Below are 25,706 nucleotides of genomic sequence, written 5' to 3' on the forward strand. Positions count from 1 at the left end.
TTCTGCAGATATTATACATCACACTGGAGGATTTCTGCAGATATTATACATCACACTGGAGGATTTCTGCAGATATTATACATCACGCTGGAGGAGTTCTGCAGATATTATAGATCACGCTGGAGGATTTCTGCAGATATTATAGATCACGCTGGAGGAGTTCTGCAGATATTATACATCACGCTGGAGGATTTCTGCAGATATTATAGATCACGCTGGAGGAGTTCTGCAGATATTATACATCACGCTGGAGGATTTCTGCAGATATTATACATCACGCTGGAGGATTTCTGCAGATATTATACATCACGCTGGAGGATTTCTGCAGATATAGATCACTCTGGAGGATTTCTGCAGATATTATACATCACGCTGGAGGAGTTCTGTAGATATTATAGATCACCCTGGATTTTTGCAGATATTATAGATCACGCTGGAGGATTTCTGCAGATATTATAGATCACTCTGGAGGATTTCTGCAGATATTATACATCACGCTGGAGGAGTTCTGCAGATATTATACATCACGCTGGAGGATTTCTGCAGATATTATAGATCATGCTGGAGGAGTTCTGCAGATATTATAGATCACGCTGGAGGAGTTCTGCAGATATTATACATCACGCTGGAGGATTTCTGCAGATATTATACATCACGCTGGAGGATTTCTGCAGATATTATACATCACGCTGGAGGATTTCTGCAGATATAGATCACTCTGGAGGATTTCTGCAGATATTATACATCACGCTGGAGGAGTTCTGTAGATATTATAGATCACCCTGGATTTTTGCAGATATTATAGATCACGCTGGAGGATTTCTGCAGATATTATAGATCACTCTGGAGGATTTCTGCAGATATTATACATCACGCTGGAGGAGTTCTGCAGATATTATAGATCACGTTGGAGGATTTCTGCAGATATTATAGATCACGCTGGAGGATTTCTGCAGATATTACAGATCACTCTGGAGGAGTTCTGCAGATATTATACATCACGCTGGAGGATTTCTGTAAATATTATAGATCACGCTGGAGGATTTCTGCAGATATTATAGATCACGATGGAGGAGTTCTGCAGATATTATACATCACGCTGGAGGATTTCTGCAGATATTATACATCACGCTGGAGGATTTCTGCAGATATTATACATCACGCTGGAGGATTTCTGCAGATATTATGCATCACGCTGGAGGAGTTCTGTAGATATTATAGATCACCCTGGATTTTTGCAGATATTATAGATCACGCTGGAGGATTTCTGCAGATATTATAGATCACTCTGGAGGATTTCTGCAGATATTATACATCACGCTGGAGGAGTTCTGCAGATATTATAGATCACGTTGGAGGATTTCTGCAGATATTATAGATCACGCTGGAGGATTTCTGCAGATATTACAGATCACTCTGGAGGAGTTCTGCAGATATTATACATCACGCTGGAGGATTTCTGTAAATATTATAGATCACGCTGGAGGATTTCTGCAGATATTATAGATCACGATGGAGGATTTCTGCAGATATTGTACATCACGCTGGATTTCTGCAGATATTATAGATCACTCTGGAGGATTTCTGCAGATATTATAGGTCACGCTGGAGGAGTTCTGCAGATATTATAGATCACTCTGGAGGATTTCTGCAGATATTATAGATCACGCTGGAGGATTTCTGCAGATATTATAGATCACTCTGGAGGATTTCTGCAGATATTATAGATCGCGCTGGAGGAGTTCTGCAGATATTATACATCACGCTGGATTTCTGCAGATATTATACATCACGCTGGATTTCTGCAGATATTATAGATCACGCTGGAGGAGTTCTGCAGATATTATACATCACGCTGGAGGAGTTCTGCAGATATTATAGATCACGCTGGAGGATTTCTGCAGATATTATATATCACGCTGGAGGAGTTCTGCAGATATTATAGATCACGCTGGAGGAGTTCTGCAGATATTATAGATGACGCTGGAGGAGTTCTGCAGATATTATAGATCACGCTGGAGGAGTTCTGCAGATATTATACATCACGCTGGAGGAGTTCTGCAGATATTATACATCACGCTGGAGGAGTTCTGCAGATATTATAGATCACTCTGGAGGATTTCTGCAGATATTACAGATCACGCTGGAGGAGTTCTGTAGATATTATAGATCACTCTGGAGAATTTCTGCAGATATTACAGATCACGCTGGAGGAGTTCTGCAGATATAGATCACGCTGGAGGATTTCTGCAGATGTTATAGATCATGCTGGAGGATTTCTGCAGATATTATAGATCACGCTGGAGGATTTCTGCAGATATTATACATCACGCTGGAGGAGTTCTGCAGATATTATAGATCACGCTGGAGGAGTTCTGCAGATATTATACATCACGCTGGATTTCTGCAGATATTACAGATCACGCTGGAGGAGTTCTGCAGATATTATAGATCACACTGGAGGATTTCTGCAGATATTATACATCACGCTGGAGGAGTTCTGCAGATATTATAGATCACGCTGGAGGAGTTCTGCAGATATTATAGATCACGCTGGAGGAGTTCTGCAGATATTATACATCACGCTGGAGGATTTCTGCAGATATTATGCATCACGCTGGAGGAGTTCTGCAGATATTATAGATCACGCTGGAGGAGTTCTGCAGATATTATACATCACGCTGGAGGAGTTCTGCAGATATTATACATCACGCTGGAGGAGTTCTGCAGATATTATACATCACGCTGGAGGATTTCTGCAGATATTATAGATCACGCTGGAGGAGTTCTGCAGATATTATACATCACGCTGGAGGAGTTCTGCAGATATTATAGATCACGCTGGAGGAGTTCTGCAGATATTATACATCACGCTGGAGGATTTCTGCAGATATTATACATCACGCTGGAGGATTTCTGCAGATATTATAGATCACGCTGGAGGAGTTCTGCAGATATTATACATCACGCTGGAGGATTTCTGCAGATATTATAGATCAAGCTGGAGGAGTTCTGCAGATATACATCACGCTGGAGGAGTTTTGCAGATATTATACATCACGCTGGAGGAGTTCTGCAGATATTATACATCACGCTGGAGGATTTCTGCAGATATTACAGATCACTCTGGAGGATTTCTGCAGATATTGTACATCACACTGGATTTCTGCAGATATTACAGATCACGCTGGAGGAGTTCTGCAGATATTATAGATCACGCTGGAAGATTTCTGCAGATATTATAGATCATGTTGGATTTCTGCAGATATTATAGATCACGCTGGAGGATTTCTGCAGATATTACAGATCACTCTGGAGGAGTTCTGCAGATATTATAGATCACGCTGGAGGATTTCTGTAAATATTATAGATCACGCTGGAGGATTTCTGCAGATATTATAGATCACTCTGGAGGATTTCTGCAGATATTATAGATCACGCTGGAGGAGTTCTGCAGATATTATACATCACGCTGGATTTCTGCAGATATTATAGATCACGCTGGAAGATTTCTGCAGATATTATAGATCACGCTGGAGGATTTCTGCAGATATTATACATCACGCTGGAGGAGTTCTGCAGATATTATAGATCACGCTGGAGGAGTTCTGCAGATATAGATCGCTTTGCATTTCTGCAGATATTATAGATCATGTTGGATTTCTGCAGATATTATACATCACGCTGGAGGAGTTCTGCAGATATTATAGATCACGCTGGAGGAGTTCTGCAGATATAGATCGCTTTGCATTTCTGCAGATATTATAGATCATGTTGGATTTCTGCAGATGATATAGATCATGCTGGAGGATTTCTGCAGATATTATACATCACGCTGGAGGATTTCTGCAGATATTACAGATCACGCTGGAGGAGTTCTGCAGATATTATACATCACGCTGGAGGAGTTCTGCAGATATTATACATCACGCTGGAGGAGTTCTGCAGATATTATACATCACGCTGGAGGATTTCTGCAGATATTATACATCACGCTGGATTTCTGCAGATGTTATAGATCACGCTGCAGGAGTTCTGCAGATATAGATCGCTTTGCATTTCTGCAGATATTATAGATCATGTTGGATTTCTGCAGATGTTATAGATCATGCTGGAGGAGTTCTGCAGATATTCTAGATCATGCTGGGTTTCTGCAGATCTTATAGATCGCACTGGAGGATTTTTGCAGATATTATAGATCACGCTGGAGGAGTTCTGTAGATATTATAGATCACCCTGGATTTTTGCAGATATTATAGATCACGCTGGAGGAGTTCTGCAGATATTATAGATCACCCTGGATTTCTGCAGATATTATAGATCACGCTGGAGGATTTCTGCAGATATTATAGATCACTCTGGAGAATTTCTCCTCCTTGTGGTTTTGTGTCTTTGTTTTCAGTCCAGATGCACTCTGTTACCTGAGCACAGGCCCCGGCTGCTGCTGTTGCACTTAGCGCTGAGCGGAGGAACTCACAGCATTCTATCAGAGTGCTGTCTCAACAGGACACAGCCCAGGCAGGCCTGTCAGAGTCTTACTAAGTTTCTTTAGGTATTACTGTGTATTCTACCACTAAACGTTTTTTTATAGTTATGATATCAGGTAACACTTTGCATTGTGTCTCTAATTATTCTGTATTTACATAGTGGTTACTTAATAAAGACTGTGCATTTGTACTTGCACATGATTGCAATGTTATTATGCATAGTTACAATGTACTTAATGTGTACATCTTTTTGTACAATATATGTAAGTACACAATAGTATCAGAAAAGGACTGGGGTTAGCGTTATGTTGTGCAAAAAGATTGACACATTATGTACATCGTAACTATGCATAAAAACATTGTAATTATGTACAAGTACACATGTATTTACTAAGTAAAGTTATGTAAGTACATACTAATTAGAGACACTTAATGTAAAGTGTTAAGCAGAAAATCCAGGTTGTTCACATCAACCCATTTCGTTTTATAATATTGACGGGTGCAGAATTTGTCTTCCACTGGATTGTAGCGAATGCATAGTCAATATTGTGCAAAAATGCCATGGTTAACTTTCTATAAGCGATCACAGCGTGTATCTCAATATTGTTGCTCAGGCCGGCCCTTGGGAGCGCTCAGTAAAGTGCATGGCTGGCCAGCACCCAGCCCATTCTCACCCAGCCACAGAGCTCCAAGCACAGCCAGTGTGGGGAGAGCAGAAACCAGCCCCCGCCTTTATCGACCCCCCCCCCCACCCCCTTGATCATCCTTTACATGGTGCATTAGTAACTGCTTAGTCATCGCTTATTAAAAAGAAATCAAAGTACCCCCCCATCTCCCCTCCCTTTTGTTCTTTAATTATTCAGACTAATTGTCTTGACAGAGCAGCACTTAAAACCCAGAAGCTGTGTCTGTGTGTGTGTGCGTGTGCGTGTGTGTGTGTAAGCGCGTGTGTGTGCGTGTGTGTGTGTGTAAGCGCGTGTGTGTGCATGTGTGTGTGTGTCAGTGTGCGTGCGTGTGTGTGTGTCAGTGTGCGTGTGTGTGTGTGTGTGTGTGTGTGTGTGTGTGTGTGTGTGTGTGCACGTGCGTGTGCGTGTGCGTGTAGCCGAGCCTCACTGCAGTCTCAACCCTGCAGTGTTCAGGGTAGGGGTGTCCAGTGGCTACTGAAACCACAACTATCAGGGGCATCAAATACACTTTACCAGGTTTTACTATGAGCTTGATTAGCCCCGGTGTTTAGGTAGCAAGCTCATGTGGCTCTTATTAAACTCATAGTTCACGGGACAGGAGCAAGGGCAGCGTGGAGGAAGAACCTCAGGAATTGCAACAGGAGAGCCATGCTTTGTGACTTAGGAAAGAGGATATGATTTCCCCTTGGCTCGCGGAGAGTCACCCTGGCAGAGGGGAGACCGAACCGATCGACCTCCAAGGGTGTGAAGCAAGCGTTACCTCCCCCAAGGGGAACCTAGAGGGTAGAGAGCCGGAACACGAAAGAGAGTTAGGATAGATTCGGCTGGGGGTCCCATCTGGCTCACGGAGGACGAGCGTCACTTACATCCAGAGGGAGATGCAAAGGTGGAGGAAAAGCAAGAGAGAGAATAAGGGTATGACTTAGGGTTTAATTCAATATTATTGGCGGGACAGAACAGGGGAGGAGCCCTTGCTCCTGCCCCCTGAACCACACACAATGTTACAATAACATTACAATAATGTTACAATAGGGCAGCGTGTGGAGTAGTGGTTTGGGCTCTGGACTCTTGACCAGAGGGTTGTGGGTTCAATCCCCAGTGGAGGACACTGCTGCTGTACCCTTGAGCAAGGTACTTTACCTAGATTGCTCCAGAAAAAACCCAACTGTATAAATGGGTAATTGTATGTAAAAAATAATGTGTAAAAAAATAATGTAATTGAATGTAAAAAATAATGTGATATCTTGTAACAATTGTAAGTCGCCCTGGGTAAGGGCGTCTGCTAAGAAATTAATAATAAAACCAGGAATGGATCAAACTGCTGTGCAATTGGAGTCATATTTCCATCTCTGTGTTATATATTTAAGATCTGACACTGTTAATAAAATGAACAATGATATATTTAAATCGGTTAATCTAATAAACATTAATTTTATATTAACAATGATTTTAAAAGCACTCATTTTATTTTTACCGTGAATTAACAATGGTATACAATCATATAGCATATCTGTGAATTAACAATGGTATACAATCATATAGCATATCTGTGAATTAACAATGGTATACAATCATATAGCATATCTGTGAATTAACAATGGTATACAATCATATAGCATATCTGTGTAATCGTTAATCTAATAAACAGTATTTTAAAATCTATTTTTTGCTATTACCTAGATCAATGCAGCAAAAAAATACCTATTTTTCTATATGTTTTGTGTTGCTTCCTCTCTGTCTATTCAATTGACAGTTTGAAGACAGATCCCTTATATAAGTTTACTATGGCAAAATCATAGGAAAGTGTAATAAAGCACATTGACAGCATGGTGAAGCATATAGCATTGTAAAGCACAGAGAGGTGTGGTAAAGCATATTAAAAAACATAGCAAACCAGGGTACATGCAAAGTATAACCAATGGAAAAGCATAGAAAATCTTATGGTGGTAAACTTTTAGAATGGTCATTACTTCACTACTTACACCATTCCCCCCCTGTTCTACAGCCCTTGGTACAGTTTTCATACAACGCCATTAAAGGGTTAACGTCGATGACACATCACTTATAACACCTGGCTCAGTCTGCCTGGCTAGTTTCCAGCCCCCTCCACATCCCTGTCAATAGCCACTCTGAACCTGTCAGTTACCCTTGACTGCCTCCCTCCCTGCTCTCTCTGGAAAGGGTGGAGCAGTGATGGATGGGGAGGGTGTGAGGGAGGGAGCTGGAAAGAGATGCATGTCTGTGCCTCCTCCAGACCGCATCACATTGACAGCTTTCCATCCCAGCTGGTCAACTTTGCACAGGTGAGTGTGGCTGATGTGCACAGAGCAGAGCAGAGGCAGGGCAGAGCAGACAGGGCAGAGCGCAGCAGGGCAGAGCAGAGCAGAGCAGGGCAGAGCGCAGCAGGGCAGAGCAGAGCAGAGCAGGGCAGAGCGCAGCAGGGCAGAGCAGAGCAGAGCAGGGCAGAGCACAGCAGAGTAGGGCAGGGCAGGGCAGGGCAGAGCAGGGCAGGGCAGAGCAGAGCAGAGGCAGGGCAGAGCAGACAGGGCAGAGCGCAGCAGGGCAGAGCAGAGCAGAGCAGGGCAGGGCAGAGCGCAGCAGAGTAGGGCAGGGCAGGGCAGGGCAGAGCAGGGCAGGGCAGAGCACAGCAGAGCGCAGCAGAGCAGGGCAGGGCAGGGCAGAGCAGAGCACAGCAGAGCAGGGCAGAGCGCAGCAGAGCAGGGCAGAGCAGAGCAGAGCAGGGCAGGGCAGAGCGCAGCAGAGCACGGCAGGGCAGGGCAGAGCAGGGCAGAGCGCAGCAGAGCAGGGCAGGGCAGAGCAGACAGGGCAGGGCAGGGCAGGGCAGAGCACAGCAGAGCAGGGCAGGGCAGAGCAGGGCAGAGCACAGCAGAGCAGGGCAGAGCAGAGCAGGGCAGGGCAGGGCAGGGCAGAGCAGACAGGGCAGAGCGCAGCAGAGCAGGGCAGGGCAGAGCGCAGCAGAGCAGGGCAGGGCATAGCAGGGCAGGGCAGAGCGCAGCAGAGCAGGGCAGAGCAGAGCAGGGCAGGGCAGAGCAGGGCAGAGCGCAGCAGAGCAGAGCAGGGCAGGGCAGGGCAGAGCACAGCAGAGCAGGGCAGAGCGCAGCAGAGCAGGGCAGAGCAGAGCAGGGCAGGGCAGGGCAGGGCAGAGCAGACAGGGCAGGGCAGGGCAGGGCAGAGCACAGCAGAGCAGGGCAGGGCAGAGCACAGCAGAGCAGGGCAGAGCAGGGCAGGGCAGGGCAGAGCAGACAGGGCAGAGCACAGCAGAGCAGGGCAGAGCAGAGCAGAGCAGGGCAGGGCAGGGCAGAGCAGGGCAGAGCGCAGCAGAGCAGAGCAGGGCAGGGCAGAGCACAGCAGAGCAGGGCAGAGCGCAGCAGAGCAGGGCAGAGCAGAGCAGGGCAGGGCAGGGCAGAGCAGACAGGGCAGGGCAGGGCAGAGCACAGCAGAGCAGGGCAGGGCAGAGCAGACAGGGCAGAGCGCAGCAGAGCAGGGCAGAGCGCAGCAGAGCAGGGCAGGGCAGAGCGCAGCAGAGCAGGGCAGGGCAGAGCAGGGCAGGGCAGAGCAGGGCAGAGCGCAGCAGAGCAGAGCAGAGCAGGGCAGGGCAGAGCAGACAGGGCAGAGCGCAGCAGAGCAGGGCAGGGCAGAGCAGGGCAGGGCAGAGCAGGGCAGGGCAGAGCAGGGCAGAGCGCAGCAGAGCAGGGCAGGGCAGAGCAGGGCAGGGCAGAGCAGGGCAGAGCAGAGCAGGGCAGGGCAGAGCAGACAGGGCAGAGCGCAGCAGAGTAGGGCAGAGCAGAGCAGAGCAGGGCAGGGCAGAGCGCAGCAGAGCAGGGCAGGGCAGGGCAGAGCACAGCAGAGCACAGCAGAGCAGGGCAGAGCGCAGCAGAGCAGGGCAGGGCAGAACAGGGCAGAGCGCAGCAGAGCAGAGCAGAGCAGGGCAGGGCAGAGCAGACAGGGCAGAGCGCAGCAGAGCAGGGCAGGGCAGAGCAGGGCAGGGCAGAGCAGGGCAGGGCAGAGCAGGGCAGAGCGCAGCAGAGCAGGGCAGGGCAGAGCGCAGCAGAGCAGGGCAGGGCAGAGCAGGGCAGGGCAGAGCAGGGCAGAGCAGAGCAGGGCAGGGCAGAGCAGACAGGGCAGAGCGCAGCAGAGTAGGGCAGAGCAGAGCAGAGCAGGGCAGGGCAGAGCGCAGCAGAGCAGGGCAGGGCAGGGCAGAGCACAGCAGAGCACAGCAGAGCAGGGCAGAGCGCAGCAGAGCAGGGCAGAGCAGAGCAGGGCAGGGCAGGGCAGAGCGCAGCAGAGTAGGGCAGGGCAGGGCAGAGCAGGGCAGGGCAGAGCGCAGCAGAGCAGGGCAGGGCAGAGCGCAGCAGAGCAGGGCAGAGCAGAGCAGGGCAGGGCAGGGCAGAGCAGACAGGGCAGAGCGCAGCAGAGCAGGGCAGAGCAGAGCAGGGCAGGGCAGGGCAGAGCAGACAGGGCAGAGCGCAGCAGAGCAGGTCAGGGCAGGGGAGAGCAGGGTCTTGCTGTATGTTAATAAGAGTGTCTCTTAATGTATGAGAGATGTCATCTCATGCAGTTTGGGAGAGAGGACTGACAAGTGAAGCTGATGGGAGACTCCCTACGCATGACATGTTATTATAAATCACACAAGTAAAGACTGTACTCAGGAGTAGCTTCAAAACAATATACTGCATGGAATCAACTGCCACAGTCCCTGTAAAACTGCAGAATGGGGGCCGGTCTACAGGTGCTGTGTCGTGCTGAGACTGTCCTGTATAACTGCAGAATGCGGGCAGGTCTACAGGTGCTGTGTCATGCTGAGACTGTCCTGTATAACTGCAGAATGCGGGCAGGTCTACAGGTGCTGTGTCGTGCTGAGACTGTCCTGTATAACTGCAGAATGCGGGCAGGACTACAGGTGCTGTGTCGTGCTGAGACTGTCCTGTATAACTGCAGAATGCGGGCAGGACTACAGGTGCTGTGTCGTGCTGAGACTGTCCTGTATAACTGCAGAATGCGGGCAGGACTACAGGTGCTGTGTCGTGCTGAGACTGTCCTGTATAACTGCAGAATGCGGGCAGGACTACAGGTGCTGTGTCATGCTGAGACTGTCCTGTATTACTGAAGAATGCGGGCTGGTCTACAGGTGCTGTGTCGTGCTGAGACTGTCCTGTATAACTGCAGAATGCAGGCCGGTCTACAGGTGCTGTGTCATGCTGAGACTGTCCTGTATAACTGCAGAATGCGGGCAGGTCTACAGGTGCTGTGTCATGCTGAGACTGTCCTGTATAACTGCAGAATACGGGCAGGTCTACAGGTGCTGTGTCGTGCTGAGACTGTCCTGTATAACTGCAGAATGCAGGCCGGTCTACAGGTGCTGTGTCGTGCTGAGACTGTCCTGTATAACTGCAGAATGCAGGCCGGTCTACAGGTGCTGTGTCGTGCTGAGACTGTCCTGTATAACTGCAGAATACGGGTAGGTCTACAGGTGCTGTGTCGTGCTGAGACTGTCCTGTATAACTGCAGAATACGGGCAGGTCTACAGGTGCTGTGTCGTGCTGAGACTGTCCTGTATAACTGCAGAATGCGGGCAGGTCTACAGGTGCTGTGTCGTGCTGAGACTGTCCTGTATAACTGCAGAATACGGGCTGGTCTACAGGTGCTGTGTCGTGCTGAGACTGTCCTGTATAACTGCAGAATGCGGGCAGGTCTACAGGTGCTGTGTCGTGCTGAGACTGTTTAGTTAAGCTGGATAGTCTTGCACCAGTAGCAGTAAAGGATTAAATGTATTTTACCTTGTTGAGATTGTAGCGATTTAATTTCTTCGTTTTCGGTCAAGAGTCCAGAGCCCTAACCACTACTGCACACTGCTGCTAATAATAATGTTTTCTTTAGCTGTCATATAAATTGACTTTTGCAAAACGTCTCGCTGTTGTTTTATAAATGCCTTGTCAATGCTCAGTATGAATACTGGCAGAGTGCAGCACAGCCCTGTGAAAATGCCTCCTCTCTTAGCGGAGTGCGATCCAGCTAATGGACCTGGACCAGATTCTGCTGAATTGTGTGAAGGGAGGGAGGGAGGGAGGACAGCACTTCAATCCATAACTTGACTTTTATCAGCAAGTAACTGTACAGAAAGACACCCTTAATACACAGGGATGTCTGTTTGTCAAACTTGCATTGTTTGCACGTATATCTAGAGAAGCGCCTATCCAGTCGTGATGAAACTTGGTAAGATTTCTGAAGTTATTGAGAGAATCTGAAAATGATATATATGTAGTTACCATGGCATCAAAAGCCTATAAGTACCTCCTTAAAAAAATCACTTATATCAGGACGTTTCGCACTACAAGTCCTTATCAAACTGTGTGAGAGAGCGTGGCCATCTGGAGTTTCTATAAACAGGGATGGAAATAAGACTCCCGTTGCATAGCAGCTTGATCCATTCCTGGTTTTACTATGAGTTTAATAAGACACAGCTGGAATGGGTGTAACTGCTATGCAACAGGAGTCTTATTTCCATCCCTGTACAAAAAGGTTGTTCTTGATAAAGGATTCACAACTTTTTCGCTGCGTCGTGCAAACTGGGAATTGACTCCCTGAAGTTACACCAGCTCAGCTGTTTCTAAAAGAGAAACAACCCCCCCCCCCCTCCCCACCCCCCCACAGACACACGCCTCTCCCATTAATAATGCAGATGATACTGCATTATGATGGTGATGAGAGAAGTAGTCTTGAGAGATCTAGTGTTTAAAAACCTGTGGTTATTTCATTCGAAAGGAAGACTGTAAACGGACAATATTAGTTATTCCACCATCTTCATCCGTCATGGTGTATCCTCTATATACTCTTTTCCAACAAACGCAGGGATGGAAATGACTCTTACTGCAAAGTCGTTTCACCCGTTCCATGTTTTACAGGGTGCTTGATTAGCCACAGTGTGTAGGTAACAAGCTCAGGTGTGTCTTATTAAACTCATAGCAAAACCAGGAATGGATCACACTGCTATGCAATGGGGGTCTTATTTCAAACCCCTGAAACGCTGTTGAAATGAACCGTTATCAGGACGTACTGTAACACTTTATTTAAACCAAAAACACATTGTTTGTGAAAAAAAAAATCACTTCAGCTCTTGTGCAGTAAGCCTGGCTGTACTGCACTGTTTTGAGCACGAAGTACCTTAACAAAAAGACAAGCCAACTGGGGTCTCCTTATCTATCCTCCTTTATGCACGTCCAGGATAAGCAACAGCTGTATTTTACAGCACTGGGGAATCATCAACGGGGATGGAAATAAGATTCCTGTTGCAGAGCAGTCTGATCCATTCCTGGTTTTACTAGGAGTTTAATAAGACACGCCTGAGCTTGTTACCTGTACACTGGGGCTAATCAAGCGTGTTATAAAACGTGAAATGGGTGACAACTGCTATGCAATAGGCTTTTTTTCTTGTTATCCCAGCAAGGTATAAGTTGATCAAATCAACCCCTAAGCTTTTCCCATCTCTCTCTCTCTCTCTCTCTCTCTCTCTCTCTCTCTCTCTCTCTCTCTCTCTCTCTCTCTCTCTCTCTCTCTCTCTCTCTCTCTCTCTCTGTGTTTTCCCTTGCTTGTCGGGTCTCATCTTTCCTCTCCAGAGTTGTAATAGATACCCTGGCTATCTGGCCCAAAAAGGGGTGGGGAACGTGCTTTTAAAATAAATAAAATAAAATAAACGAGCGCTCTGTAAAAACCACAGGCCTGCTGACGCAAGACTTTCTCGCTCGTTATTTATTTATTTATTTCCCAGAGCCAAAACTTTCACAACATTTTCTCTGGGAACTGCTTTCATTTCAATCAATGCTGTCAGGTCTAAGTGTAATGAGAGAGGGAAAAGAGAGAGAGAGGGTGGGGGTTGAAAGAGACAGAGAGGTGGAGAGGTAAGTGAAAATAAAAAAAAAACAATACAAATGAAAGAATATGACAGAATGAGAGGAGGGGGGGTTCCAAGTGGGAACTGATAAAGAGAAAGTTGGAGAATTGGGGAGGAAGAGAGGGTGGAATGGAATGAAAGTGCAGAGGGAGGGAGGGAAGTCTGTGCCAAGTAGTACATCACTGCAGGACAGAGAGAGAGAGAGAGAGAGAGAGAGAAAGCGAGAACACAGATATACAGGAAAAAAGATAGTGTGTGAGGTGAAAGAGGAGAGCGAGAAAGAAAGTCGAAAAAGGAAGGAGAGACGGAAAGAGAGAGAGGGAAACACAAGGAGGGGGGAATTCAGCTTCAAGGAAAAATCTCACGGGACAGAGAGATAGTGAAAAAAGAGAGAGAAAGAAAGGGAGGGGGGAGCGTGACACAGGAGAGAGAGAAGAGAGAGAGAGAGAGAGAGAGAGAGAGAGAGAGAGAGAGAGAGAGAGAGAGAGAGAGAGAGAGAGAGAGAGGAGAGAGCAGACCAAAGCCTGGCTCCCAAGTTCAGTCCCATTCAATGGAAAGCAGTGCAGAGGCAGCGTGCAGAGGGAGAGAAGGCTGCAGGACACCTAGCCACCAGACCTCTACCCTGGGACTGCGGAAGCAGCTCTGACCAGCCCCAGCCCCTGAGCACTGCCTGCCAGGGTCACGTTACCCAGAGGAGCCTTAAGAAGCAGCTTTCAGAACCGAGACTGGCTGGAGAGAGCGGACCAGACAAGAGCCCATTATTACAGCAGGGATCATACAGTCTGTCGGCTGCGTTATGTAACTAGAACTAACATTATTAGTGTTCTTATTTTTAATAGTGCGTTAGTCGTTAAATTATTTTAAAAAATTTAAATATTTACTTTGAATATATTTATATCTTTTTTGATTGCAAATACTTCGATTGCCACTGGTGGATAAGAATGTTTGGGCAACTTGATTGAGGAACTACATTTAAAGTACTGGGCTGAGCAAAATATTTTCTAGTTGCCAAAACTAATACTCGATAAGGAGAAGAAAACCAACAGCAATCCTGGTTTTTGTTTTGTTTTCTAAAAAAAATACAGATGGTTTTTGTTTTCAAAACTCAAAAAGGGTTTTTTTTTCAACAGAGGAAACAAATTAAAACAATATAATATCTTTTTAAAAGTCAAATGAATGTATTTGCAATGAATCCTGACCCAACAGTCAGACACCACCAGGCACTGCATGCTTGTGTGTGCTTGTAGTAATTCAGGCTTGTAGTTAATTAAATCTATTTTCATTAACCAGCACTGGGAAAAAAAAAAACAGTGCTTAAAAAATTCCGCTTTCTACCCTGTACCAGCAGATTACCATCGTCCTGACTTAAGACCGTCATTCTTCGTTTTTTGTTTTGTTCAGTTGCCTGGGATCTGTGTGCCATACCCTTACAGCCCAAGACAAAACTCTCTTTCCAGGACGTTTCAAGAAACTTCATAAGAACTTTGACAGAAGCTTGAGAACGCGCTCAGAGTTGTGCGATGGGGTGCTGAGCAGTGTTTTCAAAAGCCTTGTGGATTACTGTTGGACCCCCTTGGAAAGACAGAGAGACAGAGAGATAGAGGGAGCGTGCGAGGGGTCGAGGGGGAGCTCTGAATGAGCACCGACCCACGGCGTTCGGGATGGGGATTCAAGGCATGGAGATCCTCGCGGTGGGGGTGGTCCTCTTTATGTTTATGGCCGTCCTCAAGCAGTTCGGGGTCCTTGAACCCATGGAAGGTAAGGGGGCTGGGGGACAGACCCCTTTAACTGGCTACAACCTTCTAACTCCCCTGTGACAGGGTGCTTGTTTTGTGGCTCTTTCGTACTGGTAAGCCCCTCACCTAAATGAGTGTTATTTTCTGCATTGACCCGGGATAATTCAGTCAATACAACAAGAGTATGTAAGATCAATACTTAATACTTTATTAAACTTAGACCAACAGTAAGCATTGCAGGAAAGGTAGAAGGCTTGCTATCTACCAATCCTGGAGATGCACAGCGTAGCAGTGTCCTCTTGCTCTGATCTACAGCGGACTCTAGCTGTGCTCCATTTGCAACCCTGTCTTGTTTCTGACATTCTTTTTTAACAGCTCGTTGTACCAGTTCTCTAAGTTTGGTTTAACAGGTGCCTCTTTTTAAATTCTACTTCCCCTGTTCATTGCTCAGAATCTTCCCATTCTTTGCAAAGCAGCCTCGCACTCAATCACACAAATCCTGCAAGCAGACATTGCAATACAAACTTCGCAGTCTGTCTCCTTCTCAGTAAATTCTCCCTCCTGCTCATACTTAGGTATATTGTTACATTGTAGAATGTCACTGAAAATTCTTGTCTTGACCGCATCCTTAAAGAGAGCGTAGCAGGGTTCTGAAAAACATAGCGTTACACGTCCCCATGTGTTACGTCCTACAACTGTTTAAATAACACACCTGGAATTTTCTTTTTATTGTTAACATGCTGACAACTTTTTACACTTATAACTTTAAAGTCTGTTTCAAAGCTCTTTTCAAAATGTCCGCTCTAGTGCACTGATAGCGTCAGGATTATTGCCCACATTGTCAAACAGGTAACACAGCAAGAACGATCCATGACGTGGTACGGAACAGAAAAGCCAGAGCACTTGTCATGTTTTTTTTTTTTTTTTTTTAATCGCTCTTCCTGCAGTGATTTAAAGGACAGATCTCAAACCCCAGTGCACTAGAGCGGACATTTTGAAAAGAGCTTTGAAACAGACTTTAAAGTTATAAGTGTAAAAAGTTGTCAGGATGTTAACAATGAAAAGAAAAATGACAGGTACATTATTTAAACAGTTGTAGCAGCAGCACGTGGGGACATGTAATGCTATATTTTTCGAAAACCCTGCTGCTTACTCTTAATGTTCAAACAATATACCCAAATGATGCTGGCATAGCAGCACAGAAAACTTTGAAACAGTATCTTATTCAAGCTGTGTAAAATGAGTTACATCGAGATCAGGAGAGAAATTATATCAGGATCCAGACATTTCCAAACCGGTACGTCGACATTACAAGATTATTTATTTTGAGATCTCGACATAACAGATTTCTGGAATAGACTGCAAAGATCCGCGAGTGGGTATCCCCGCTCGATGGTATGTTGTGATCCAGTGTGTGTTATCTAGCATTCGCTGCGGTTATTCTTCTGCTTAGATTGTTATTTATCAAGCTTCCAAAAGCTGAATTGTGGTTCGTCAGTTGACCACTAGGGGTGCACAGCTATAATTTCTGCCCCCTCTGAAACTGATTTTTGTATAGATAGTGGTACTGAGGACAGAAATTGCAGCTGCGCATCCACTAAACAGAAAGGCAATGTATTTCTGGAATACTTAGTAAGTCTGGTAAGCAATGTTCTGAGCAGAAATGACAACAGAAGATTATTATTATTATTATTATTATTATTATTATTATTATTATTATTATTATTATTATTATTATTATTATTATTATTTATTTTTAAGCAGATGCACTTACCCAGGGTGACTTACAGTTGTATACAAAAAATACATATCAAGAATTACAGTACAATTAAGAGCAAGGTACAAAATACAATGACTTCAGTCCTAATAAGAGCAAATACAAAACACAGTACGATTTGATATCAGGGCAGTTCAAGAGCAGATAACAGTGTTGATAGATTATTGAGAAGGTACGTAATAGTTTTTTAAAAATGTATACGTTCTATTAGCATACAGTGGCAATATTCTCAAAATGGTAGAAGTTAACTTCCTTCCTGTGTTACGGTTAATAAGATCCCACCTGAAACTTGCACTGGTGCACATAGGAAGCTAAGTGGGGTTCGGTTACCGGGGAACAGAATTGAAGGAGGAAAGGAAAGTTAATGTAGTGAACCTCATTGAATTTGTTCTGTTATGTTCTGTATAATACATGCATAACTTCAAGCATCGGAAACGCAGAGCTAATGACAGCATTAACCAGAAATGTTTGTCTACAATGGGAAATGTCAAAAGCGTTTAACTGCAGTGTTTAATTAAAAACCTGTTCATTTCACACAGCTTTAACCAACCAAATTAAACTGCATGCTCACACTTTATAAAACATGCAGCCGGTTCAGAAGATGATTGGGAACAAAGTAAATGGGAATGATACGAGGGTCCGTTGATGGTGCATGTTTTAGGCAGAGTGGATGAGGGGGGGTAAGTAATATAGTAAGCACTACAATTCAAGGTCGATTATTTGTAACATTTTTTTTTTACTTTCATTTGATAAAAACTCATTCTGGACGGGAGCAGTCGCTTGGATATTGAGTTTGTTGCAGTCTTTTGTCCTCTGTCCTGGTAAGAATGACCTCGTCATGGCATTCTCTGTTTCAGATTGGTATCGTGATTGATTGATCCTTTCTGGATCCAGCAGTCTTGATCTGTTCTTCCATCAGCAATTACAAATGGAAGCGGTCGGACTGCCCCCTGGCCTGAGAGCAGTGTGTTTGGCGGTGTGCTGCAGAGAGTGGGCTGTGCTACTGTCATTCACACTGAGGAAAGTCACACTTTTGCAATCCCCAAATTTGACGTTGTTTTTTTAATGTTTTTTTTGGCAGGTCTGAAAGCTCAGCGGAACATAATACACACTAATATCCACTCGGCGTACCACTGCCCTACTTTTGAAATCCATTTTCCTTCTGGCTTCTCAGCAACCATATTGTTGTTTTACTTTTTGTTTTAACTGTAGCTTTCTAATTCAATTCTAGTTATAGATTTGTAATTTCCTGTGCTGTAGGTCAGGTTCACTCCCTGTTCATGTTTTTTGTTGTGCTTCAGCACACGTTACATGAGGTACTGTAACCTCGGGTATGTGAAGGATGTCTGTCTGTCTGTACGGACGCTCTTTCTCTATGTTACTTAAATGTTTTTCTTGTCTAGAGAGCAGCTTGTCCGATTGTGATGAAAGTTGCTGGATCTTCTTAAGCAGAAGTGATTGTGTATCATAATCTGGGCTATATGGAGGCTGTCTGTTTGACTGCTTGTCTGTATTTTACATTTACTGTATGGAGTAGTGGTTAGGGCTCTGGATTCTTGACCGGAGGGTTGTGGGTCCAATCCCAGGTGGGGGGACACTGCTGCTGTACCCTTAAGCAAGGTACTTTACCTAGATTGCTACAGTAAAAACCCAACTGTATAAATGGGTAATTGTATGTAAAAATAATGTGACATCTTGTAACAATTGTAAGTCGTCCTGGATAAGGGCGTCTGCTAAGAAATAAATAATAATCTTTACGTTGTTTTACATAGCTAATTTTTTTTTAATTTATGACCAATTCTTCCACGTACTGTATCTGGATAACTATTCAGTCTTGATGAAGCTTGCTAAGGGCACTCTTTAGCACAATTTCTGCACTGTATCACCGTGTCTCAGGGTCATGCAGGCAGCTCCCTGTATTTCTTCCCTTTTTGCCCGTGCACACAGTGGGTGATGAGTGCTGTGATTCAGCTCTTGTCACGGACAAGCTTGTTTTTAAGGTGTGTTCCTGAATTCCTTTGTGTTTCCAATGCAGATTTTCTGTGCTTTGTGAACTTCTCTCTTTCTCCCTCCCTCCCTCCCTCCTGCTCTCTTATTGTAAAAAATCTGGGACCACAGGATTGTCTTGCATTACCCTGCATTAATAATAGAGCAGGTATTGAACGGGTTTCCTTTCTCAGCGGCTAAATATGGACTCGACTTCTTGAGGAAAAGTGAAGGACATGCACCATATATATATATATATATATATATATATATATATATATATATATATATATATATACACATATATATATATGTGTGGGTGTTCCCTGTGCTCGAACCTTCCTCGCTCCTTCCATCGAAGTCCTTCAGCTCTAATCACTAGAGCCACACTGCTTCCATCCCTCCCAGTCCCTCCTCAGCTCTAACCACTAGAGCCACACTGCTTCTCTCCCTCCCAGTCCCTCCTCAGCTCTGATCCTGGGATCACACTGCCCATCTCTCTGTGAGGAGTCCCTCTGTTTTTCTCAAATATCTAATTTGCTGTAATCACACGGCACTCCAGCCAGCAGCCCTTGCAATCTGCTTAAGTGGTTTATCAGCGTGAAGGAAAAAAGCGCTGGATGCGAGCAGTGAGAGGTGGGGCTGTGCTGGGGAGGGAGGTGGAGCTGCGCTGGGGAGGGAGGTGGGGCTGTGCTGGGGAGGGAGGTGGGGCTGTGCTGGGGAGGGAGGTGGAGCTGTGCTGGGGAGGGAGGTGGAGCTGTGCTGGGGAGGGAGGTGGTGCTGTGCTGGGGAGGGAGGTGGGGCTGTGCTGGGGAGGGAGGTGGAGCTGTGCTGGGGGGGGGAGGTGGAGCTGTGCTGGGGGAGGGAGGTGGAGCTGTGCTGGGGGAGGGAGGTGGGGCTGTGCTGGGGAGGGAGGTGGTGCTGTGCTGGGGAGGGAGGTGGGGCTGTGCTGGGGGGGGGAGGTGGAGCTGGGCTGGGGAGGTGGAGCTGTGCTGGGGAGGGAGGTGGTGCTGTGCTGGGGAGGGAGGTGGAGCTGTGCTGGGGGGGGGAGGTGGAGCTGGGCTGGGGAGGTGGAGCTGTGCTGGGGAGGGAGGTGGTGCTGTGCTGGGGAGGGAGGTGGAGCTGTGCTGGGGAGGTGGAGCTGTGCTGGGGGAGGGAGGTGGAGCTGGGCTGGGGAGGTGGAGCTGTGCTGGGGAGGGAGGTGGTGCTGTGCTGGGGAGGGAGGTGGGGCTGTGCTGGGGAGGGAGGTGGGGCTGTGCTGGGGAGGTGGAGCTGTGCTGGGGAGGGAGGTGGTGCTGTGCTGGGGAGGGAGGTGGAGCTGGGCTGGGGAGGGAGGTGGGGCTGTGCTGGGGAGGGAGGTGGGGCTGTGCTGGGGGAGGGAGGTGGGGCTGTGCTGGGGAGAGAGGTGGGGCTGTGCTGGGGGAGGGAGGTGGAGCTGTGCTGGGGAGGGAGGTGGAGCTGTGCTGGGGGAGGTGGAGCTGTGCTGGGGAGGGAGGTGGAGCTGTCCTGGGGGAGGGAGGTGGGGCTGTGCTGGGGAGGGAGGTGGAGCTGTGCTGGGGGAGGGAGGTGGGGCTGTGCTTGGGTGGATGATGGAGCTGTGCTGGGAAGGGAGGTGGGGCTGTGCTGGGGAGGGAGGTGGGGCTGTGCTGGGGGGGAGGTGGAGCTGTGCTGGGGAGGGAGGTGGAGCTGTCCTGGGGGAGGGAGGTGGGGCTGTGCTGGGGTGGATGATGGAGCTGTGCTGGGGGAGGGAGGTGGAGCTGTGCTGGGGAGGGAGGTGGGGCTGTGCTGGGGGAGGGAGGTGGAGCTGTGCTGGGGAGGGAGGTGGGGCTGTGCTGGGGGAGCTGTGCTGCAGTCTGTTTATAAGAATCACTGATATAAGAATCAACTGCATACAGTGATCAAAACCACTGGGACCAAATCATTCCTATACCAACCATGCTAAAATACTCTGCTTGTTAGAATCAAGCAATCCACTTATAAGAATCATTTCGGGGCAAACTGACTACATGTAATACAGTACTTGATCAAGTGAAATGACATGTACAGCCAATAAAGCTGGTTTTGAATTTGAATTTGATCACATCGCGCGTGATTAGGCACGTACGCAACGTGGATCGTGCAATAATGCAGGAAACACTGTGCCACTGCATTGTGCAAGTATGTTTTTTTGTGTTATCTGTTAGTGAAAATGTGTTTCAATAAAGTGAATACACGTTCATTGAATACATAGTGAGTACAGCAGTGTTATTGTGTGATATGCATGCAGAGGGAGTGGGATTGCGGCGCAGTGAGGAGGAGGATGGGGCGGGGGGGGGATTGCAGAGCTTTGCATCTCCGCTTAATGAATAACTGTGAGATTTGCATCGCAACAGAAAATAAGTAAGCAACAGATGCTTAAATGCAGTGCTAGTCCTGACAGTAAAATACTGTACTGTAATGCCATTTTAATTAAAAGGCCATTACACGTAACACCGCACGGCAGTTAAACTAGGCACCCTCGCAAGACGATCGTTTCTCAAGTATACTGCAGTAAAATAGGATTCTGCAGCCTTGAGTAAACATAATCGTGTAAACATAATCGTGCTCATATGCAAGCTGCTTACCCACGAGGACTTGTTTTGATGTATTGTCCTCAGTGATTGAGCACCATTGACATCTGTATACTGTATTTAAACTGTATACTGTATTTGTAATTGTAATGTGACAGAGTGGCCGAGGACAGTGTAAATTATCAGGCTGGAGTCGGTGTTGGTTTTATTTTTCTTACACTGCGGTGGCGAAACAACCGCTAATAAAACAAACCAAATAATCCTAGCTCTCAGCTGGAGCTCTAACTAACAGTACTTCATGTGGAATAAACACTAGATCTCTTACTCAAGTTCTGGTTTCTACTTCTGCTCCCTTACGCCTCTATACACCCATCACAAAGCTATCAGCTAAGCCATTTCTAACAAGCAGTTAACCAATTGACTATTATCCATAATTCGTTAATGATTTTTCATGGGTGTGCATACATGTGGGAACTCATGACATCTAGTGGTCAACCCATCACACTGCAGCCAGGCAACAAGCTCTTCTCGTTCTCATACTAAGTTTGATTCTGCACCACAGTAATCATATCCGTCCGCTTTTAAGAATCATCTGCTTATAAGAATCAAAACACCTGTGACGGATGTGATTCTTATAAACGGACTGCACAGTACTTTTTTCTGACTTCCTGGTGATTGTAAAAGCTCTGCGGTAAACGGCAGACTCGGTGGGCCTCCAGGATGATTAACTCAATCAAATCCCCCGGCATGGATCACGTTTAATCTGACCAGCCCCCGTCCACAGAGCTTGTGTCATTTCAGACCTATCACAGCTCAGCGACTCTATGGCCCAGCCCGCCTTCACTTGAAAGTGCAGTGGGGGTGGGTTTTAATATCAAATACATTTTGTTCACAAATAAACACTAGATTTAGACACACCTGCAGTTTATAAAGTTATAATACAAAAATGAAGCTGGACAAACATTCCAATTACTATTCATAATTGCATAAACATTAATAAAGACTAGTCACTTATTAAAATGTTGCACCATCATTTTCTCGTTCCGCTTTTAAATGTGAAAATAAGGACTTGGGGGATTTAAAAGCTCATTTAGTTGTTTCACAGCAAAACACTGTAAATTACACTGATTTTGTTACTACTATTGTTAAGACAGGATAAGTTTTATTTCACAAACATAAACAAATTGAAATTTCAATGATCGCAGATTAAAGACACTAAGGGCGTTCTAATAGTAAAACCAGACTGTGATATAAATAAAAGGTATACTGTAAAAACAATACTGTAATAATAATAGTGCAATCAGTTTAATTTACGCAGTTTGGCTGTGAAACAATTATATGGGCTTTCAAATCCTCCACGTCCTTTCTCATCTAAATGAGGAATGAAGAACGAGAATACGTGACAATGTATTGATGTTAATACAATTACGAATAGTGATTGTAATAAAGTGTATCCATCTTAAAAATATATATTATAACTTTATTAAAGATCAGACGCTGTCCCAGCTGCACTGTATCCTGGTAGAACCTGCAGCACGCTCAGCGCTACAATATTGTAACGACCCGGCGAGTGCCATCGTTTGCATGACTTATTGACTGTCCTGTTTGTTTGTCTTTTATGTTTCTGTATTACATAATGCATTTGTACCCCTAGAATGCTGGCGGGAGATTGGGGTTCGAATGGCTTGCCCAGGATTGGTGAATGTGGAAGGAAGGGGAGGCTCAGCAAAAAAAGTGTGGGAACCCCTGCACTGGAGCCACGCTGCTTCCCTCCTTCCCAGTCCCTCCTAGTGTAGTTTCTCTTGCACAGAGTGCGCGAGAATATTACTTAGAAACATACAGTACAGGGATGGGCATAAGGCTGCCATTGCATAGCAGTTTGATCCATTCCTGGTTTTACTATGAGTTTAATAACCTGAGCTTGTTGCCTATACACGGCGGCTGATCAAGCCTGTATTAAAACCTGGAATGGGTGAAGCAGCTCTGCAATAGGAGTCTCATTCCCATCCCTGCAGTGCAGAGCCAGTGTTGGGAGAGGTTAGCGGTCTGGTGCTGCTCTGTGATGGGAGAGGTGTAGGAGTCTGAGATTGACTTCCTAATGATTTCACATCTCCTCTCCCAGCTCCCAGACACCATCCCAAGCTCTTTACAGGCAGAACAGAACTGTGTCTTTACTGTAAATAATTTAGCTGTTCAGTCAGGTCAGGTTTTCTTGAAAAAACAAACAAGCAAAGAAGCCGCCTTGTTATTGACACCTCAGGGCTCTGATATACTTTTTTGGGGGTAAAAGTTTATCCATCAGCAGGAAACACTCAATAGCGCTGAATTAAAATCTAAAATCTATATTTTTTTCAGTGTTGAAATTAGTTTTGATTTATAACTTGAAATGCCATGTGGTAGCCGTCCTATCGGCAGCGCTAGTGTCTCCAGGAAACAGGATCGTGGCTTTTCTGGATCCTGTTTTTTTTCAAGGTCTCTGCCTCAGAATCAAATTGTTTTTCTTTCTAGTAACAAACAACAATTTTTTGAACACTAACAGTTTTGTTTCACTGGCTTTACCTGACTTTCGGCTTGTCTGGGTGTAAGGTTCGTTTTCTTCTTAAAAATAATCAGCCAGTCTTCTTCAGGTGAGGTTTAATCAAAAGAGTTTCATTCAGGAACAAAGCAAATCCAAAGACAGCACAGCAGGACACAATCGCAACAGCACTGCAAGCAAACCTACAGGCCTCGGCAGGTGGTATTCAAGCCACGAAATATCTTTTACAAGCATTGATATACTCAAATGAATAACCTCCACCCAGAGGGAGTGGACTTCCCCCGCCTTCACCAATGAACAGAGCTGGCCCTGCTTTACTGGAGGTGTGTTAGTGAGCGCTCCGTGACGCGGTAAGTATAGCGGAGCAGAGGTTTGTGGTCTGGAACCAGTTTTAGCTGGGTTTGCACATTTGATCAAAAACAGCTTTTTAAACAAAGACAACTCATGCTAAAACAGGTGGGTTTTATCATCCGTCCGAGGTCAAAGCTGCACTCCGAGTTATGAAAAAACAGTTACACCCTCCCCCATTTACAAGAATGCTGAAGACAGTCACATGTATGTAAATAGAAAGGCTGGCACAGGTGTAGAGGCAGAGGTTACCGGAGTGCATTTTTACACAGGGAATCAGAAATGCCAGCCTTTCCTCAACCCATTCAAATGGGTGGTGACAATGTAACCTTTCAACTCTGCCAGCCCCGCCTCTCTCCATCACTATATCTACAGCTCTGGCCAAAAGGATTGCATCACCCGGTAGAATGAACTCATTTTGCTTCATAAAGTCGAATGAAATCTGCTGAATAATGTTGTTAACATATTGAATTACCACTGCTTTGTAGTTTTCCATATACTTATATATATATATATATATATATATATATATATATATATATATATATATATATATATATATATATATATATATATATATATATATATATATATATATATATATATATATATATATATATATATATATATATATGGAAAACTACAGTGGTAAAAGAGGCTGTGTGATCCAGTGGTTAAAGAAAAGGGCTTATAACCAGGAGGTCTCCGGTTCAAATCCCACCTCAGCCACTGACTCATTGTGTGACCCTGAGCAAGTCACTTAACCTCCTTGTGCTCTGTCTTTCGGGTGAGACGTAGTTGTAAGTGACTCTACAGCTGATGCATAGTTCATACACCCTAGTCTCTGTAAGTCGCCTTGGATAAAGGCGTCTGCTAAATAAACAAATAATATATATTTATATATAAAATCAATTAAAATTATGTCGCAATCCTAAGATTCTAGGTGCTGAAAAACTTTTGGCCACAGCTGCAGAGTAGGTGTGACTATCACAGTTGGAACTTCCTGTTTCCCTTTTTAAAATATGATTTCATAAATCAGTCCCCTTGTGCGTCACTTTCTGTGTGTGTTTTTCTTTAAGAAATATAAATAAACACAAACATTCAATGACAAAATTTCAACTGGAGGTCTTTTTCAATTGACTGAATTTGACTTTCTGTTAGTGTTTCTAAATGCAGTGCTCTTGAGTATTGAATAGTTGTGGATGCTTTGTATTTTCTTGGGCTTTGGTTTCCTTTATCAGACAGTGACCGGTCAGCTGGGGTTGTTGTCAAGAGAATTGCCTCTATTTTTATCTTGGGAGCATCTATAAAAATTCAGCAGTGATGCAGCGCCAATGTAACCAGAGCCCTGCCGCGCTGAGGGGTGAGTGATGGAAAACAGAGGCCGGATCAATACCTGACCCATTTAGGCTTCACCGCGGTACACATTCATCAGAGCACTGACGTCAGGCTTTTTAGAAGGGAGCTTTAAATGTATATTCTTCTTCTTCTTCTTCTTCTTCTTCTTCTTCTTCTTCTTCTTCTTCTTCTTCTTCTTCTTCTTCTTATTATTATTATTATTATTATTATTATTATTTTGCTATTCGTCGGAGTGTTTCAGAGTTGTTCCAGTTTTGCATTACTAGAATTTTCCTCTAAATCTGCTTTTTCTTGGCTTTGAGCTTGCCTGGAGAGTCCTAACTGCTGGATTTC

At 45.5% G+C, this 25,706-nt stretch overlaps 1 protein-coding gene across 1 annotated transcript in view; it reads left to right on the top strand.

Moving 5' to 3' along the window:
• Positions 1 to 25,706, top strand: part of LOC131706750 (calsenilin-like) — an 84,464-nt gene that overhangs the window by 44,301 nt on the left and 14,457 nt on the right. The gene's annotated exons all lie outside the window — the stretch shown is intronic.

Source organism: Acipenser ruthenus, chromosome 37 (genome assembly GCF_902713425.1).
Source record: "Acipenser ruthenus chromosome 37, fAciRut3.2 maternal haplotype, whole genome shotgun sequence".
Classification (NCBI taxonomy): Eukaryota; Metazoa; Chordata; class Actinopteri; order Acipenseriformes; family Acipenseridae; genus Acipenser; species Acipenser ruthenus.